This window comes from Myxocyprinus asiaticus, chromosome 19, assembly GCF_019703515.2.
Source record: "Myxocyprinus asiaticus isolate MX2 ecotype Aquarium Trade chromosome 19, UBuf_Myxa_2, whole genome shotgun sequence".
Classification (NCBI taxonomy): Eukaryota; Metazoa; Chordata; class Actinopteri; order Cypriniformes; family Catostomidae; genus Myxocyprinus; species Myxocyprinus asiaticus.
The window spans coordinates 14,686,337-14,707,678 of NC_059362.1; the positions used below are offsets into that span (position 1 = coordinate 14,686,337).

The following is a 21,342-nucleotide window of genomic DNA, read 5'->3' on the forward strand; positions in this document are numbered from 1 at the left end:
TCCAGTGGTGAAATCCATGTCTTGAGAAGTGATATGATAGACGTGGGTGAGAAACAGATCAATATTTAAGTCCTTTTTTGCTACAAATTTCACACTCTTTTTCATTTGATTTTGACAATTCGCATTCTCTGTGCATGTCACCACCTACTGAGCAGGGAAGAGAATTTATAGCAAAAAGGACTTAAATATTTATTTTTCTCTCAAAACTGGATGAAACCAATGTGAAAACTAAAATTACATTGCTAAGAACATGCCACATGCAGGCCTAGTTTGAATACGATTTTTTTTTTTCTTTTTATAATCTTGGACATCTTTTTTTTTTTTTTTTTTGGTCATTGCCAGTTAGATAGTTTCTATAAACAAATGATCATATTTGTTATGAATGAGAGTAGCCTAAACACGTTTAGATCACACAACTCCCATAGTTAATACTATAAAATATCATAGCTACTACTGGTATGTGCTAGTATAACTATGGTCAAATTTTGTAAGAGATGCAATGTGACATAGGAGAAACCAAGGATAGATCATATCTCTTTTAACACACTAACATATAGTGGTTATGATATGTCAGCATGGCAGAAAGGTACACATTACATTCATATTGGTGAGATTAATAACTTCTTCCATCAGTTACTCATTCCACATGTATTATAAGGACCCATGAATGGGTCTGAATGATAAACACAGTGTGGCCTTAAAACTTCACCAGCAAAGATCAGCTTTGAAGTTTTTATTCAAGATTCTTATTGATAGTGACAGGCAGGGCCGTAGTAAGGAATTCTGGGCCCCATGAATATATATTGCTCTTGGTCCCTTACCTATTAAAATAATACAGTTTCAAATTTGTTGTGGGCCCCCCTGGACCATTGGGCCCCTAAAATCATTACCACCTTTCACCCCACTAGCTACGGCCCAGCCTTTGTATTAGCATAAAACAATTAAAACCACACCCTTTTCTGATTGTAAAGGTGAAATGACTACAGCTACATCTTCAATTTGAGACTACCACAGAGCTTTTGTTAAATAATTAATAACAAGGTAAACAACCTGTTTACTGACACTGCACCTCAGGTTGCTCATTGTGTACTGTATAACCTCTGTTTATACAGTACATAGGGAGTGGTGATGGTGTAGTGGGCTAAAGCACATAACTGGTAATCAGAAGGTTGCTGGTTCAATCCCCACAGCCATCACCATTGTGTCCATGAGCAAGGCACTTAACTCCAGATCCCCCCAGGGGAATTGTCCCTGTACAACTGTAAGTTGCTTTGGATAAAAGCGTCTGCCAAATGAATGAATAAATGTTTAACCCCAGGTCTCCCCTTCCCTTGTTGCAGATGTTTGAACTGCCTCTTCTATTCCTCTTTCTTTCTGTCATTGTCAAGCACTCTTTCTTTCTCTTTTCTCTGTTTAGGTATAGTGGAGGTGATGATGTGTCGTGAAAGGGCGCGAAACTCTCTGGGTCATGTGTTTGTGGGTCAGGTGAGTCGCCCACCATGCGTGTGTGTGGAAACCACCTGCCCTACTGCATCAACCTCAAATGTGCAGGAAGCAGAAGATCTAGTCAATGAACTACACTTCCTCTTCCTCTCAGCTCCCTTTTTTGCAATTACCTCAACACTGACCATTGTTACATGCACATGAAAATTCATTTTGGTTATATTCGGTTAAGGTATTTGTCATGTAAACGCATTAAACTGATTGCTATAACACCATTAAACCTATCTTCCAGGCTCTAGAAATCAGATTAAGACAGCTGGCATACACTTGTATAAATCAGAATTTTACGTAATGTAAACAACTTATTTGGAATATCCGCTGCTCAAATATATCTTTGCATGTCACATGGCATCATCTTCCCATGTCTGTCTTGTGTTTCAGTGTCTGACTTTGTGTGAGCGCACAGTTTCGGTTGTATTCCCTGCCGTGCGCTCTTCAGTCTGTCTTATTTAGTCTTGGGAGCGCAGTGTCTGGATCCTGTCTTGCTGTCTAGTTCGGTTTCGGTCTGTGTCAGGATCCAGACACTTGTGCTCCATGTCTGTCTGTTACTGACATGGGTGCATCGCGCTTATGTCATCTTGGCAGCATGCATGCCTTGTGATGCGCGCCTGGGTCACGAGCTGTCTTCATGTTGTGCTGAGGTTCGGTCACTTCAGTCTAAGGTGTCGGGTGTGTATGTGGCTGAACTCTCGCACAGGTGTCCAGTCTTGTTTTTGTCGCCTGTTGCATACATCGCGTGGCGATGTACGCTCAGGTTTCGTTTAGTGTGAGAATGCGTGGCATCGCTTTGTTTGGCGTTGCTACGCATTCTCTCATCTTGTTTGTCGGATGGCATGGGCGTATATTGCCTTGTTGTCTTGGCGATGCCATTCGGGTGTTTTGTCGTCTTGTGAGAGCATGTGGCTTTGTTTTGTTTCTGTATCACCGCATGTCTCTCTGTCTTACATCATACCCCGCCTCCTTGTTTGCTTATTAATAGTTAATTTGCCTCACCTGTCCCCCTGTTAACCTGTTTGATTTCTCTCCCTATTTCCAGTATTTCCTCAAGAGAACATGCATGTCTTATTTTAGCATGTAAACAGCACATCAGAATAAGAATTGACATGTACAGTCCCTACACAAAATCATTGCCCCCCTTTTCTATTAATGAAAAAAAAGGCAACAGTTAAAAAAAATTATAAAAGGTAAAAAACTAGAATAACAGGGTTTGAAAAGTGATCCTACTCCTGGACTGAATACTTAATATAGCTACCTTTTGCTTTAATTCAGTGGTTCCCAACCCTGTTCCTGGATACCCCCACAACACTACACATTTTGGATATCTCCCTAATCAAACACACCTGATTCAACTCATCAGCTCGTTAGTGGAGACTCCAAGACCTGAATTAGGTGTGTCAGAAAAGGGAGATATACAAAATGTGCAATGTTGGGGGGCCTACAGGAACAGGGTTGGGAACCATTGCTTTAATGACAGCCATCAGTCTGTTTGGATATGTCTCTGCTAGCATCACACACCTAGATTTGGGAATATTTGTCCATTTTTCCTTGCAGAATTGTTCAAATTTGGTCAAATTGCAGGGTGAGCAGCAATGAACTGCTCACTATAAGTCCACCCACAGGTTTTCTATTGGATTGAGGTTGGGGCTCTGACTTGGCCTCTCAATGACTTTGACCTTCCTATCCTTAAGTCCCATGCATTGTATTTTGGCAGTGTGTTTGGGGTCATTGTGGTGCTGAAAGGTGAACCACCTGCTCATCTTCAGTTGTCGATCAGAGGACCACAGTTTTTGGGTGTATATGGCAGTGTAAAAGAGGACGCGAGAAGCAGTTTTCCTTTTTCAGGTGACGCTTTTATTTCCCCTCTTCCTCGACACCACTTTATAGTTACGTTCATACACTCTATCCACACTAACACACACACTGCTTCTACAAATAACGTCCACTATTCAGGTATGGTCACTCTGGCTCAGCTCTGTCATATCCAGTCTCTCTCTCACTCTGAGCGTTGTGTCGCTCTCTTTATGCTGCTCTCCCCGTGCTCACTGGAATTAGAGACAGGTGTTAGACATAATTTAGCTCAGGAGTAAGCGTCCTTACCGCTTTCTCTCTCCGGAGAGATGCTTGACCACGCCCCCGCTGCCACATATCCCCACCGCCCGACTCAGGCCGGGGCGACATCCGGCCTGCCTACCACTCCCCCCCCATTCCTGGAAAGGAAGTCGGCGACAGCCATCTGCGCCCCCGGTCTGTGGACCACCTTAAACTTAAACGGCTGAAGAGCCAGATACCAACGGGTGATCCGGGCGTTAGTATCTTTCATGCGGTGGAGCCACTGGAGTGGGGCGTGATCCGAGCAGAGGGTGAAGGCCCGCCCCAACAGGTAGTATCGGAGAGTGAGGACCGCCCACTTGATGGCGAGACACTCCTTTTCCACGGTGCTGTACTTAGTTTCCCTTAACGAGAGCTTACGGCTAATGTACAGCACCGGGCACTCCTCCCCCCCACCACCTGCGAGAGCACAGCCCCTAGCCCCCTGTCTGAAGCATCTGTCTGTAAAACAAAAGGGAGAGAGAAGTCAGGTGAATGTAACAGCGGCCCCCTGCAAAGTGCGGCTTTAACTTGCGTGAACGCCTGTTGACACTGCTCCGTCCACTGGACCGGATCTGGAGCTCCCTTTTTAGTGAGATCAGTCAGCGGGCTGGTGACGTCCGAATAGTTTGGCACAAACCTCCTATAATAGCCAGCCAGCCCCAGGAACTGTCTCACCCCCTTTTTGGTCTTGGGTCTCGGGCAGGTCGCAATCGCCGCTGTCTTGTCAATTTGGGGATGCACCTGCCCATGGCCCAAGTGGAACCCCAGATACCGTACCTCCACCCGCCCAATCGCACACTTCTTCGGGTTCGCTGTGAGCCCCGCTCGGCGCAGCGATCTCAGAACCGCCCTCAGATGTTGCATGTGCCGCTGCCAATCATTGCTATAAATGATGATGTCATCTAAATAGGCAGCGGCGTAAGCTGAATACGGCCTGAGGATTCGGTCCATGAGACGCTGAAACGTAGCCGGGGCCCCAAACAAACCGAACGGAAGTGTCACAAATTGGTGTAATCCAAACGGTGTGGAGAAGGTGGTTTTCTCACGGGAAATTGGTGTCAAGGGGATCTGCCAATAACCCTTCGTCAAATCCAATGTTGAATAAAAACGAGCAGTGCCTAACCGATCGAGCAACTCATCAACGCGAGGCATCGGATATGCATCAAATTTAGACACCGCGTTGACTTTTCTATAATCCACACAGAATCGCACAGACCTGTCGCTCTTAGGCACTAGAACAACTGGGCTGGACCAATCACTGTGGGATTCTTCTATTACCCCCATATCAAGCATCGCATCCAATTCCTCCCGAACAATTTTCTTTTTGTGTTCGGGTAGTCGATAGGGGCGGCTACGTACCACCACCCCCGGCTCGGTCTCGATGTGGTGATGGATGAGGTTTGTACGTCCCAGTAGAGGGGAAAACACATCTGCAAACTCCTGTTGCAACCTGGCAACCTCCGCGAGTTGGCTCGGTGAGAGGTGGTCTCCGCAAGTGACCGGGGTGAACTGTTTATGTTTTGAGCTCACCTCCGGTCCGAGCTCCGCCTTCTCGGGAACCACCGTAGCCAACGTCACGGGGACCGCCTCCCTCCACAATTTTAGGAGATTGAGGTGGTATATTTGACGTGCGTCCCCTCTATCGGATCGTTTAACCTCATAATCGAGATCTCCCACTCGTCGTGTGACCTCAAAGGGTCCTTGCCACTTGGCGAGTAATTTAGAGCTCGATGTGGGAAGCAATACAAGCACTTTATCTCCCGGTGCAAATTCCCTTAGCTGAGTTCCCCTGTCATACAGTCGGCGCTGTCGTTCTTGAGCCTGGAGCAAATTCTCCTGTGTTAGTTGCCCCAAGGTGTGGAGTTTTGCTCTAAGATCAAGAACGTACTGAATTTCATTTTTACTGTTTGAAGGTCCTTCCTCCCAGGCTTCTCGCAATACATCAAGCACGCCGCGTGGGCATCGCCCATACAGCAGCTCGAATGGGGAGAAGCCAGTGGAGGCTTGCGGGACCTCTCGTACTGCAAATAACAGGGGGTCGAGCCATTTATCCCAATTTCTAGAATCATCGTGCACGAACTTACGAATCAAGTTTTTGAGGGTTTTATTAAATCGTTCCACTAGGCCATCCGTTTGAGGATGGTATACACTGGTGCGAATCGATTTAATATTTAATAACTCGTACAGTTCGCGTAGTGTCCGTGACATAAACGTTGTGCCTTGATCGGTGAGGATTTCTTTCGGAATCCCCACCCGGGAGATTATTTTGAAGAGTGTCTCCGCAACACTGCGTGCTGAGATGTTGCGAAGAGGCACTGCTTCCGGATATCGCGTTGCATAGTCCACTAGGACCAATACAAAGCGATGTCCGCGTGCTGACCGTTCTAATGGCCCGACGAGGTCCATTCCAATTCTCTCAAAGGGGACCTCGATCAAAGGGAGAGGGCGCAATGGCGCTTTTGGGGTGGCCGGTGGGTTAACCAGCTGGCATTCGCGGCATGCCGCACACCACCTGCGGACATCGCCGCCAATGCCCGGCCAATTGAAATGGGCTATTAGACGGTTCAGTGTTTTCCTTTCTCCTAGGTGACCTGCCATAGGATTATAATGAGCCGTCTGGAATACCATTTCCCGACGGCTCCTTGGAATCAAAAGTTGGGTTGTATCCTCTTTGGTTCGAGTGTCCTGTGTCACTCGATACAACCGCTCATTTATAATTGCAAAATAGGGATATGAAAGTGCGATGTCAGGCTGGAGTCGTTGACCATCGATAACTCTCACTTGGTCAAAGGCGTGTTTGAGGGTTTCGTCTCGCGACTGCTCCAAAGGGAAATCCCCCTCAGGGAATTCCCTGAGAAGGGGAGGGGTCGCAGCCTCTCCCCCTCTCTCGTCATCATGACGTGGAGCTGTCGAGGACGGCTCCGACTCCGCCTCCCCTGCCAGAGCATCGCACATCACACATCTCCCTATTCTCACACAGGACCCATCCACACAAATTCCCTTTAATAAAGCTTTAAAATCAGGCCAATCAGTCCCCAAAATCAGCGGATGGGTGAGGCGGGAACTAACCGCAGCCTCCACTCTATGCTTTTTCCCCCGAAATTTAATTGTCAGGGTCACCACTGGATACTTGTGAATATCCCCGTGAACACACTTCACCTTTACCGTTTTGGATGTGACCAATGCCTCGGGTTGAACCAGGCGTTGGTGGATAGTGGTTTGATTACACCCGGTATCCACCAACGCTTGGTGAGTACCCCCCTTGACACTTACCGGTATCCGGTACGCTCCGGCCCGGTCGGGGGCAGCCTGTGGGAGGTCAGAGACCCGCACCACCGTCCCCAGCTCCATCAGAGGGCACTGATCTCGGAAGTGGCTCGGGTCTCCGCACCTCCAGCAGGCCGGCCCAGGCGCCACGCCCGCACTTGCGTCGGCGGGCGCCCCCCCCTGAGGGGGAGAGCGGCAGGGCACTGGAGTAGGGGAAGGTGTCGCCTCCCACACCCGGGGAACTGGTCTCAGGGGCTGGGTTCCTCCTCGTCTGCGTGGGGCAGGAACGGGACCTGGAGAGAGAGCAGACGAGAGAGAGAGAGGGGAGGGGGAAGAAACAGAGGGAGGAGAGAGAAGGTAGGAGGGATCTTCTGTCCTCGGGATCGCCGCCATATGGTCCTCCGCAAGTCGGATAGCTTCCTCCAACGACGCCGGGAGGTGGCATTGGACCCACTCCGCCGTTCCTTTTGGCAGTCGAACTATGAACTGTTCCAGTACCACCTGGTCGATAATTCCCTGGACGTCGCGATCCCCCGCTAACAGCCATCTTCGGCAGGCGTCACGGAGCCGCTGGGCAAAGGCAAATGGGCGGTCAGAGCTTTCCAACTTCAAGCTCCGGAAGAGTTGACGACTTTCCTCCGGAGTGCGACCAACCCGTTGCAAGATGGCTTTTTTTAGATCTCCGTAGGCCAGGAGGCTCGACGCTGGCAGTTGTTGAGCCGTGAGCTGGGCTTCCCCGGACAGTAGTGGGATCAGTCGGGCTGCCCATTGGCCGAGCGGCCAGCCCCAGATCTCGGCGGTCCGCTCAAACAAATCCAGGAAAGCCTCGGGGTCGTCCGCCGCCCCCATTTTCTGTAATGCTGATGGGGGTAACGGCGTGGGTGTGTCCGGGGTCGCAGCTGAGGATGCCCCCTGGCTGAGGAGGCTCCGGATCGCCTGCCGGTCCTCGGCTTGAGCATGCATGAGCTCGACAAACCGGCGGTCTTGATCTTGTCGGAGCTCAAGCAGCGTTTGTTGGTGGTTCCGATGTAGGCTGGCGAGGGCTTGGAGGATCTCCGCCAACTGGGAGGACTCTACGGGACGACCTCCATCCATCTTCGACCCAAACTTCAATCCCGGGTTTCAGCACCAGTGTAAAAGAGGACGCGAGAAGCAGTTTTCCTTTTTCAGGTGACGCTTTTATTTCCCCTCTTCCTCGACACCACTTTATAGTTACGTTCATACACTCTATCCACACTAACACACACACTGCTTCTACAAATAACGTCCACTATTCAGGTATGGTCACTCTGGCTCCGCTCTGTCATATCCAGTCTCTCTCTCACTCTGAGAGTTGTGTCGCTCTCTTTATGCCGCTCTCCCCATGCTCACTGGAATTAGAGACAGGTGTTAGACATAATTTAGCTCAGGAGTAAGCGCCCTTACCGCTTTCTCTCTCCGGAGAGATGCTTGACCACGCCCCCGCTGCCACAGGCAGCAACCATTTTCCCTTCAATCCTGACCAAATGCCCAGTCTCCACTGAAGAGAAACACCACCATGCTACACAGCTGGTATGATATGTTCTGGGTGGTGTGCTGTGTTTGTTTTTGTCACAATATAACACTTGAAGTTCAGTCCAAAAAGTTCAATTTTTGTCCCACCCTAGCAACCAGGCCAATTGGTTGCTTAGGAAGCCTGACTGGAGTCATTTAGCATGCCCTGGATTTGAACTTGCAACTCCAGGTGTGGTAGTCAGTGTCTTTACTTGCTGAGCTACTCAGGCCCCCTTGTCTCATCTGACCATTAAAACTTTTGCCACATGGCATCAGAATCCTCCAAGTGTTTTTTCACAAACAAGACTTAGTGTGGCAGTTTTTTAGAAGAGGCTTCTTTTTTGCCACCCTGCTGTACAGGCCAGCTTTGTGTAAAGCTTGGGAGATTGTTGCCACATGCACAGACCGAACAATCTCAGCCATAAGGGCTTGTAAATCCTTCAAAGCTGCCTTTGGCCTCTTGATAGCTTCCCCGATCAAAATACGCCTGACACGATCATCCAGTTTGGAGGGACGACACAATATAGGCAAGGTTTTGGTGATGCCATATGCTTTCGACTTCTTAATAATGTTCTGAACAGTACTCAGAGGGATAGTTAAAGCCTTTGAAATCTTTTGTACCCTTCTCCTAACCTGTGCCTTTCCACATTTTTATCCCAGAGCCCTTTTGAAAGCACCTTTCCAACCACAGTGAATTCTTGAAAACATCACCATGCTCTACTAGTAATGAACAGCCAGTTTTATTCTGAAGTAAAAGCAAAACCACTACAATCACTGTCAGGTGTGGGCCAATCAGCCAGGTATGTGATCTGAAAGGTGACTGGTTGCACCTGAGTAAGTTTGTAATGGTTACTCTTAGGGGCCATTTACACGACAACTTTTTCAACTAAAAACGGAAGGCTTTTTATGCGTTTTGGCTGTTCGTTTACACGACAATGTCGTTTTGGGGCCTGAAAATGCAAACTTTTGAAAACGGGTTTCACAGTGCAAGTTTTTGAAAATGATGCCGTTATCATCTCCGTATAAACATACAAAAATGCAAATTTGTGAAAACGATGACGTCATGCGCATGTGTATTACGTGTTCACTCTATAGGCATACGTGCGTGTACTTCAAAACAACGCGCGAGACATTCAAAACTACAGTGGCGGACTACAGGACTGTGTTTGTGCTGCTCAAGATTTCGAGTTTATTGATGCTTCTCCAGCAAAGTAATTGAAGTAATAAAGTAACCTCATCATTATGTGCGCAAGCGCGTAGTGTTTCTTTACAAAGTGACATCACCAACTACTGGCCTGGCATGCATAATGCAGCGTTTTTAGTCATTTTCACGGATCCGTGTGAACGGGGATCGTTTTGACAACGTTGTCGTCTGTATGCGAAACTTTTCAAAAACACAAAGGAAAAACGTTTCCGTTTTTAGTACATGGTTGTCATATAAACATACCCTTAGAGGGCTTATCTAAACCAGGTATTTTACTGATTAATTTTGAATAATTGTTCAGAATTTTTTTAACATGTTATTTTCACTATGATGATGTTAAAGGTTATAATGTGTAAATACACCTGGAAAAGGTTAGATTAAATTAATTTACATTTCCAGGGTGTAATGTGGCAAATAAGGATTTTGACAAGGAATGATGACTTTCTATAGGCACTGACTTTTCAATAGCTGTGAAGCACCTATTTTTAGTAATAAAGGTGTAATCAGAATATAGACCTTAATCGGATAATGATGTGGAAGTAAACATGGTTAATGAATTATTCAATCAGATAGCATGACATCTACTGTATATGATATCTCCCCCATATTTTCAGTGTTCTCATTTGTGTCTTTAAAGGGATAGTTCACCCAAAGATTAAAATTCTGTCATAATTTTTTCCAAACCCATATGAATTTCTTTCTTCTGTGGAATGTTAGCCTCAGACACCATTCATTTTCATTGTATGGAAAAAGAGCAGCATCAACAATTCCTCAAAATATCGCCTCTTGTTTTCTAAAGAAGAAAGAAAGTCATATGGGTTTGGAATGATATAAAGGTGAGTAAATGACAAAGGAATTTTCATTTTTGTGTGAATTATTTCTGCAACCAATTGCTGATATGGATTTTATATATTTTTAACTTAATATACTTCAGTTACAAGTGTTCCAGTTCTGTCTCTGTCAGAGTATTCTCTCTGTCTCCTTTCTGTGTTTCCACAAAGAAAGAATAATTTTTAAAAGTTAGAATTGATCGGTCTATCAAAAGAATGGTGAAATGTGTGTCAGGCCTTATATAAAATAGTACAACGACAAAAATCAATCTGGCATTTCATTTTCTGCTTTCTCTCTCCAATCAATACTGCATCTCCTGTTTCTATCTTTCTCTCTCGATGCATCTATAATTGACTGTCTCTGTATAGATGAGAGAGTTGGTTTCATCGTTACAGTATGACGCAGCAGTTTGTGTGGTGTTCTTTAGAAGTTTGGCCCTGGAGTGTTTTGTACAGGTCAGTGAAAGAACCTGTCCCACAAAACCAGACACAGTTTTGCCTAACTACCTTAAATGGTGGTGTGTGTAATTTTTTCAGTGTTCAAATACTTTCTCCAACTCTTATCGTAGTTTAATGTGCAGAAAGAACAATAAGTAGACCATTCATAGGTTGATTTTCCTCAAAAGTGTAAACACTGTGGCTATGTGGTGCTATTAAAACATTGCTCTATAACACCTGGAGAACGCTATTCATTAGCATTCCCCTCCAATTCGGTTTGATGATGCTTGTGGTGAAGAAATCACATATTTCACCTTTAAATTAATTAGACTGTATGCTCACGTTCTACTGTACAGGAAATATCAGTGTCTGTAAAGCTCTGTTTGTGTGTTAACAGGGGCAGATCTTAAGGAGAGAGAGCAGATGAGTAACCCTGAGGCATTACAATTATTAATGAATGACATCGGTGAGACATGAGGACGATGATATTCATGTGAAAATATGATTTTGAGGATGACTGAATATGCATAAACTAAATTTTCTCCTTGGGGAGTAAAGTACTTGAGTATCATTTTGGGGAATTTGTACTTTTCTCATGTATTGGTGAAACTGAATACTTGTCCTAATTGAGTAAAAGTACTACATTACTAAAGGCAAATTATACTTAATACTCCTTGCAATTTCATATAGACCTTCAAAGTACAAAGTATACATTTTACTGGTCATCATGACGTAAATTCAAATTACTTATACTTATTTTATATGCACTGTTGAAGATGAGCTTCGACTCGAGAGTCAGTGATCAGTCTATAAACAATTATACTCAAATGTCAACATCAAAGTTACTTTAATGACAAAATTTCTATCTCTTAAATTTCATCTGTCTATTTAAAAAGAAATAGCTGAAGAAGTTTACTTTGTTACTTTTTAATACTTTAGTACAATTAAATGTGGAAAAACGTGCTGTCAGTCGATTATTTATTTTAATCGCGATTAATCGCCGATTTTGAAAGTGCTGAAATTTGACACTATATATATTTATTTTCCTGTCAAACTGCATTTATTTCCTTTTTAGGACTGAAAACAAAATAATATGTAACAATATAATTTTTTATTAACATTTTCCAAACAAAGCCTTATACAGTATAAAGATAGAAATGCTCTAAAATAGCACTAATTAAAGTAACATAAAAAATTTCCCAAAGTCAAAGTGGGAGTTTGAATAATTGAAAGAACTAGTCTCCACATATTCATTGCAATTGACATTAGATCTCTTCAACTGAAATCCTCCAATATTAATCAGCTGGTAGACTGGCTATCCACATGTGACGCCACATTCATGATTCGTGTCAGGGCGGCAACGCATGCATCAAGCACCGCTTTGAACTCCACATGAGAAGTGCTTGCAGACAAAAAAGTCTCATTCTGCATCAGTTAAGACTTTCTGTGCTTCTGTGGTAATTAAATTTTGCCTTACATAGGCTGAAAAATACTTAATTTCTATCACAAGTCCCATCAGGGCTTGTTTTGTACGTCAAATAGTGTTAAGAGCTCTTTTCCCCATCACTTTATTACTGACACTGAATCACTGCTGTCTATTTGTGGTGTCAGTCACTTTAATGACTCCGGGTGGACACATCGCAAAGATTCTGCCCTTTCATCCAATGTTTATGCTAGTTTATACTGTATGAACGGTAAATGCATTAATTGCAATTAAGAAAAATGAACGCGTTTAACTTTTTTAATTAATCGCATGTGTTAATTCGTTAATTTTGACAGCTCTAGGAAAAAACTCCTATACTATCACTCACTTATTGTTTGTATTTCAGTTATACTTTAACTTGTAATTGAGTACAATTTTGACAGACTACCTATACTATAACTTAAAGCTATTGTGTTTAATTTTTCACATCCCATCTCAAAATATGGTCTAATAGTAGTAAGCTATTTGTAGTTTGATTTCATCTAAAAGTGTAACACTATGGCTCTGTGGCGCTATAAAAACATTGCTCTGTTTGTTTGAGTGGCCCGTCCAGCCCGATATAGTAGTATTGACCAACAACTAACAGAAGACGGAAGGAGTTTTCTGGAATCTGTTTGAAAACAGCTATTTTAGAGAGAGAGAGAGAGAGAGAGAGAGAGAGAGATATATATATATATATATATATATATATATATATATATATATATATATATATATAACAGCGCAGAAATTACACACATTAGCTTTAAGAACAATTTCTCAATACTTTACACCCCTGTTTTCTCTGAATGCTCTAATTTTGGCAAAATAATGCAAAAACAACATGCATTTTAACATTTTAAGAAAATAATTGTGTTTTTATAATCAAGAAAGAACCTGTGTGCATTTTCTTCACAAACATAAATGTGCATCTATGCTGTTTACCCTTGTAATAATATTCTGTGTTAGCACAAAAAGCCTTCAGTTAATTGTTTCAGCAGAGGTCCAGCTGTTTGAAGCCTTCCTCCTCTGTTAATGTGATCTATGACCTGGTTGATCCCATTCTGTGCCAGCTGTGCTGCCCATGCCAACCATTGCAGTGGTGGATGGCTTTGCTCTGGAGTTGGCACTAGCCTGTGACCTTTGCATGGCGGGTAAATGTGTGTTCTGACCTTGTGGGGGTGGATCAAAACAGGTAAATGATGGGCATATCATGGCTGTGGGTTTGTGTGATTTGTAGTCCCTCTGCCAGGACATCATCGAATCGGGAATCTCATAGCTTGTCTTCAGCTGACCTTTGTGTGTGTGTGTGTGTGTGTGTGTGTGTTTTGCAGCACAATCTGCACAGATGGGCCTGATTGAAACTACATGAGGATTACTCCCGGGGGCTGGTGAGACAAATAAAATGAGGAGATGGAGAATGACTGAGAATGTCAAACAGTGAGACAGACAGGTAGATGGAAGTTTGGTTGGACAGACAAGTTAACAGAAAGACAGACAGACTTCGTTGAATTCATGAAGCAAAATACAGTGCACTTTTATTTTTAAGCACAAAAGTGTTAACTTTTTTGGAATACCAGACAGAGATCAATGAAAAAGGAGTCTTGGGAAATCTCACTTGTCTCTGTGAAAGGCTCTATAATGAGCAAAAAATGTTTTTGAGATATTATAGACATTACAACTGATTTTCTGTAAAACTGGATAAATAATTCTGATTCAAAGTAATGGCCAACATCATCCAATCACTGCCAACCATGTTAAAATAAAATGTAGCTTTACAAATTGAATCTATGTACTGATTGCCATTTTCCCATGTCTGCCAAGCATGTTGAGTGGTCCAAACATCATCTGCAGCCTGAAACTGAACCTTTGGTAGAATTTAAGGCGTAAATGCACTTAGCTGCATAGAAAGCTATAGAATGCTCCCTTGCACCCTATTTAGTGAATGCTGTCTGTCTGCACTGGTCTCAGAACAGTTTGCTTCATCCTAACTCCATATAAAGCCTCTGAAAGCAACATTTTCCAGTTTTTGGATGAATCCATTGATTCTCAATGTGAAAATGCACAGTGAATATAGGAATGCATTAACTAATGTTAATGAACAGAACTGTATTGTACAGTGATTACAAAATAAAACATAACCACATTTATATTAAAATGAAGCTAAATGACCCACAGATGTGTTAATGTGGAAAGTTATTTAAAATAACTAACATGTTTTTTTAAACCTTTGAGGAAATAATGTCCCAAAATCCACATATGTGGACGTCATGTTTATCACCCTGAGAAGCGCTTCACGGAAATTGACGTCATGTTGTTGTGTCACGTGACTCGGTGCGGCAGAAGTTTAACCTTTAAATGACAGTCGAGTCTAGTGAACAGTTGTGGAGGTGAGGGCGTGGCTGAGCGCCCATCTGGGGAGAGAGAAAGCAGTAAGGACTTCCACCTGAGATGAATTGTTGCTAATTACCATTTCTATGTTCACAGTGAGAGTTGGGGGAGATAAAAGACGGCCCAGTCCTCCAAAAGAGGGAGAGCTGAACCGAAGTACAGTGTGTGTGTTATGGAAGTGTTCACTGTCTGGCTGAAAAGCAGCAGTTTTACATTGGCCACTGAAAAACGTTATTTTTGTTTGAGTTGCATTCCGAGTGTGTAAATAAACTCACGTGGTTCGCTGAAGCTGTCTCCCACTTCCTCCTTTTGATCCAAATACGAACATCTGTTATAACAGTATTCAGTCAGTTTAAATTTATTTAAATTGAGTTGCATATAACAAAGCCAAAATACAATGTCCACGCATGTGGACACAGAGTCGCACAAGGTTAAAGACAGACCACTTCATTTGATAGAGGAATTCCTGGTGAAGAACTACTCTACCCCTGATCCTGTAGGGAAAGCTCCACCAATCAGAGTATCACGGCAAACAAATCGCCAAAAGACCTCTGCAGCGACTGCCCACTCACATGACGCACCGTGAATGCGGCAGTCAAGTCAGTCTCCCTACACTCTCAAACGACTTGTATATTTACATATTTTGAAATATTTTGCCTTTAAAATATATTGTTTCTCTACTTGTAATCAACCACTTTAAATCAATAGTTTCATATTTTATATCCATCTTTTTTAATTTGATTATGTTGTTAGCAATGCTTCATGGGATTGTAGTTCATTCATAAAGGACGTCAAGTACACAGTCTTGTACCTTTGTCTTTTTGACGGATTTTTAAATAAACTTTTTTGCTTCAAATCAAAGTTTGTAATGTTGTGATTCACCTCGGGGCTGCTGGGTTTGATTCATGGATTTTATGAAGTTCTTTTGGAAAACAATTCTGTTTATGTTCACTGCCACCTGGCAGAAGTAATATTTGCCTGGTCATGTAAACTCAGCATAGTGGGTGGCACTCATGAATGTGCACCTATATGTAGAATAAAGCAGTCTTCATCTCATGTTGAGTGTTCATCATTTTAAACATGTTAAAAATACTACTCTACTATTACTATTTCTATCTATTTAAAAGTTTTGCAAAAAATCACAAAGTGCACCTTTAAAGTGATATGTGTGGTGCAAATAACACTGCTCTAGTACATCTCATACACCCCATACTTGCAGTGAAATATAGTGGCAGTATCATCATGCAGTGGGACTTTTCATCAACAGGGACAAGGTGTCTTGTTAAAATGGAGTTATGAGTGAATATGGTGGAAAATGGAGGAAAACACTGCAAGAGAATCTGTTTAAGTCTGCAAAAAAAAAAAAAAAACTTGTTTAGGTGAAGGTTAATCTATCAACACGAAAAAAGTTCCCAAACAAAATGCAGAATAACCTGTATGAGGCTGAAACAAACACACCCAAATGCTGGAAAAAAACGTTTCACTTTGTACGTTTTTTAAATATTTGGAAGGAGTATTTTCTATCATAATGTAATTTTGAGCTTCAGTGCTTTAAAATAAAAAATATCACAGCAAACCTAATGTCAATATATATGTAATTAGGTAAAAACAAAGAATAGATTAAGCATTTTACTACTTTTGAAGCCACTGTCAGTGTATACCATTGTTCTTTCTCTCTGTGTGTATCAGGAGGTTGCCGAGGACTGCCGGTTTTGCCATGGCAAAGGACCTCATCTTCACAGGCCGGCGTGTGGGGGGTGAGCAGGCTGTTGAGCTGGGATTGGTCAATCGCTCCATGCCACAGAACCAGATGGGAGACGTGGCTCATAAAGAGGCTCTTAGTCTAGCACGAGAGATCCTGCCTCAGGTGTGACTGAAGGACATCTCCATCCTCATTTCCTTCCTCTCTATTTCTCAGAAGCGTTCTTACCAGCGCCTCTGTTAGTGTCTCCCTGAATTATACTCACTTCTGCCATGATGAGCACTCTCCAAGTGTTTATGTTAAAGCAAATGCATATTTAATTTTGCAGGGTGAGGAGGTCTGCACTCTGAAAACATCTCTGGAAAAGAGCCTTTTATTGTTTTTTTGCAGCAGGGAAAGATAGTTCTTTGGCCTTGGCACCTGAACTTGCTGGGAGAGTAAAGTGACAATGTTTGTTTGAGTATTCAATCAATATACTTTGTATACTGTATATATCATTTTGATATGTACACTGGGGTCCAAAAGTCTGAGACCATTAGTGAAAAAGATTTTATTTTGGATTTTTGTAATTTAAAGCCGAAGTGTTTAATTTGTTCTGTGATCAAATACTTTCCTCTATCCCAGCTTAATATGTAGTCAATTTTAATTTAGCCGTTCAAGGTTGGTTTCCCTGAAAAGTGGAAACACTGGGTCGGTGACACTATCAAATATAAAATATACAAAACTATAAAATTGCTGTGTTTGTTTGAGCATCTCGCGTTTAGAGCGGGAGTATCTGTTTGGCTGACCAATGGCAGATGTGTTGTGTTCATGATTTGTGTCATTATTTTTGCAATTACGTTTGCGCTGCATCTGCCGCAGAAATGACACATTTTACCTTTAAAACACATTTTTTAATTACAAGTTATAATATCAGCATTTTATGGAGGGCCAAATTACTCTAAAAATGTAATAATTAAAGAAATATTTAAAGAAATCAATAAATACATTGTAAAATCGGTAAAAAACTATTATTAAATCACTAAATATAAATCAGTAAATGTCCCTTGTAATTAATTTAATCACAAGTTTTTGTCCATTTTAATTTTAGATTTATCTTTATTTATTTTTCATTTAAGCAAGAGCTTTGCATCATTTTCAGGGTTACAGTTATCAGCACATTACTTGGTACAATAAGCAATATATTGTTAACTCTTGCAGATAATGTTGCCAAAAAAAAAAACTTTTAAATGAAAAATCATCTAAGATAATGCTAATACTAAAATGGACAAACTAATGAAAAAAATAATAATAATAATAATAAATACGAAAGACGTTTATTGATTTATTTAGTGATTTAATTATAAATGAGTGTGTGTGTGTGTGTGTGTGTGTGTGTGTGTATATATATATATATATATATATATATATATATATATCACTTAATTTTTTTTTACTTTTGGAGAGTGCTCATCATGGCAGAAGTGAGTATAATTCAGGGAGACACTAACAGAGGCACTGGTAAGAACGCTTCTGAGAAATAGAGAGGAAGGAAATGAGGATGGAGATGTCCTTCAGACACACCTGAGGCAGGATCTCTCGTGCCAGACTAAGAGCCTCTTTATGAGCCACGTCTCCCATCTGGTTCTGTGGCACGGAGCGATTGACCAATCTCAGCTCCACAGCCTGCTCACCCCCAAGTTCAATTATTTAATTATTAAATTAATATTTTAATATTTAAATCAATCATTAAAATACATAATGTGTGTGTGTGTGTGTGTGTATACACACACACACACACACACACACATTATGTATTTTAATGATTGATTTAAATATTAAAATATTAATTTAATAATTGAACTTTGAGTAATTTAGCCCTCCATAGTATGAATTTTAATCATTTTAATAGAAAATGTAATACATATATAGAGTACAATATACAGTATAATACATCTATAGGACATATTTTATACATATTATATATGTTATATTTATATACACTCACTGAGTACTTTATTAGGAACATTATGGTCCTAATAAAGTGCCTAACGTGGTCTTCTGCTGTTGTAGCTCATCCGCCTCAAGGTTCGACATGTTGTGCATTGAGAGATGCTATTCTGTTCACTACAATTGTACAGAGTGGTTATCTGAGTTACCATAGCCTTTCTGTCAACTCAAACCAGTCTGGCCAATGTCCGTTGACCTCTCTCATCAACAAAGTGTTTCCGTCAGCAGAACTGCTGCTCACTGGATGTTTTTTGTTTTTGGCACCATTCGGAGTAAACTGTAGAGACTGTTGTGCATGAAAATCCCAGGAGATCAGCAGTTACAGAAATATTCAAACCAGCCCATCTGGCACCAACGATCATACCACGGACAAAACAACTTAAAACATTAACTGACGCTCCTGACCCATATCTGAATGATATTATGAATTGCTCTGCTGCCACACGATTGGCTGATTAGATAATCTCATGAATAACTAAGTATACAGGTGTTCCTAATAAAGTTCTTGGTGAGTGTATATATATATATATATGTATATATGTGTGTATACAGGGTTGTGAGGGTTACTTTTGAAATGTATTCCACTACAGATTACAGAATTCATGCCGTAAAATGTAATTTGTAACGTATTCCGTTAGATTACTCAAGGTCAGTAACGTATTCTAAATACTTTGGATTACTTCTTCAGCACTGGTAGATTTTTTCACTTGTTTTGACTATATAAACTCTGCCAGTACAGTAAGACAAAATACACATGTTAAAATACATTCTCTGAAAAACCTAAATATCTTATGCAGTGTTGTTTCTAAAACAAGATCAATCAAATTGTTCTTGTTTTAAGGATTTTTAGATATTTTTACAGGAAAACAATAAAAAAATTATTATCAAGAATAAGATTTTTTCCCTAATATCAAAGGTCTTACTAGAAAAAAAAGAAATTATGATCCAGCGTGAATTTTCTTGATAAAAAAATATGATCATGTCTGGTAACATGTGCATGTAAAATGGCTAGAAATAGCATTTTAGCTTAGCGTAAAGCTGACAATTTACACAAGGTTTATTTCTATTTCTTCTGCTCCAAACTTACTTCAAACTTACTTCTCTGTCTGCTCGTATGAATGTAACACATCATAAGAAAGTGTTTCACTGCTGTTCAAATGCACTTTGGATCGCATCATTTATATGTATAAATGTTTTCCATCTGAAAGGTCTAAATATTAAATGAAACAAATGACAATAAAATGCAAGTAATCTGTTCAGTAATCAAAATACTTTTTGAATGTAACTGTATTCTAATTACCAATGATTTAAATTGTAACTGTAGTGGAATACATAATTTTAATTTTACCATTATTTAATTTTAAATACGTAATCCTGTTACATGTATTCTGTTACTCCCCAACCCTGTGTGTGTGTGTATATATATATATATATATATATACACACACACACACACACACACACACACACACACACAATCATTTTACATTATTTGTTTTTATTTGTCAAAATAAAATAAAAAATAAAAAATCAGCTTTTAAGCCTATTGTATGTTTATACGTTTCTAAAAATGTGAAATTGTTCTTATACTAGTGCAGCTGTTTGTATTTGTACTGAAATCCCATTTGCATCATCTGACACAGTGCTGTCACAGAGAGCATTTCCCGTCATGACTCAAGATGACAGGCTGGCCATGAATATGTACGGTCTCCAGACAGACCTGGCTTAAATGTCTAGTCACAATCGTTCCCTCAGGCCCTCTAGTGTTCAGAGTGCACAATTAACTACAATTAAATAAACAAACAACATGAAAATGCAAAAGACACGTGCATAATTGAGCATGTGACATTTTAACTCATTGGTTTAAAAGAATGTAGGAGTGAATGCCAAAATGTCAATTAAATCATTGTCATTATGACTTGCATGTACTGTAAGGTTATGGAACCGGAATAATCTGTCATGGGAAACTCACTCACCAAGAGCATCCTGCTTTTCCTGTTTTCACAATGATTGACAAGTTATAAAATTAGATTAAAATTAAGCACGCCTATTTAGGCCAGTGTGAGAACAACATAGACGTGCATCAAGCCACAATAACTTCTGTCAGCACTTCTGTCCGCTTGACTTAACTGTGTCATAACTATGTGACAATGTGCCAATTTTACAGTTGCAGTGACAGATAATAATAGTAAACAGAGGTGTGCCCTGTTCTAAGGTCAAACTAATGTTCATTTAAAATGCTCTGATTCATTGCTGGTGCTTGCTTAGGCAAACAACGCTATCAATATTGCTCATCCTTTGAGTTATAGGATTTGAACAAACCTCTAACAGTAAGTAATAAACTTTGGTCTGTAACTTGCCCCAAGAGTTTGTGCTAGAAACCTGAATCATAGGAGAGCTGTGCCCTTACTTTTCAAAACAATCAAAATTATTATTTTAAAATGATTACGTTAAACAGAGGATGAATTTGTTTAGTTTTCCTCCCTCCTCCAGTCCCCGATTGCAGTACAAATGGCTAAAGTAGCCGTGGATTGAGGCGCTGAGGTGGACATCTCTTCGGGAATGGCTATTGAAGGAATGTGGTATGCTTATGGCAAGCCGTTTTAGCTTTTATTCATTCGCAGGATATGAATTGTTGACATCAACAATTAAATTTTCACTAGTTAAAATTCTAATTCTTGATATCAAGAATGAAATCTTCACTAGTGGAAACGGCAATTGTTGGTATCAGTAATTACATTCCCACTAGTAAAAACGTGAATTATTGATATAAAAAATGACATCATCACTCGCAGAAATCACATTCTTGATATCAAAAATGGGATTTCAACTAGTAAAAACCATAATTTTTATATCTATAATTGAATTTTCACTAGTAAAGTTTCATTCATGTCATTCACTCCTATTCAAAACGCAATTATTGATATCAAAA

The 21,342-nt window shown here is 41.1% G+C and overlaps 1 pseudogene; it reads left to right on the forward strand.

The window, feature by feature from the left end:
• Positions 1-567: 567 nt before the first annotated feature.
• LOC127410476 (enoyl-CoA hydratase domain-containing protein 2, mitochondrial-like) lies at positions 568-21,017 on the forward strand (annotated as a pseudogene).
• The last annotated feature ends 325 nt before the right edge of the window (positions 21,018-21,342 follow it).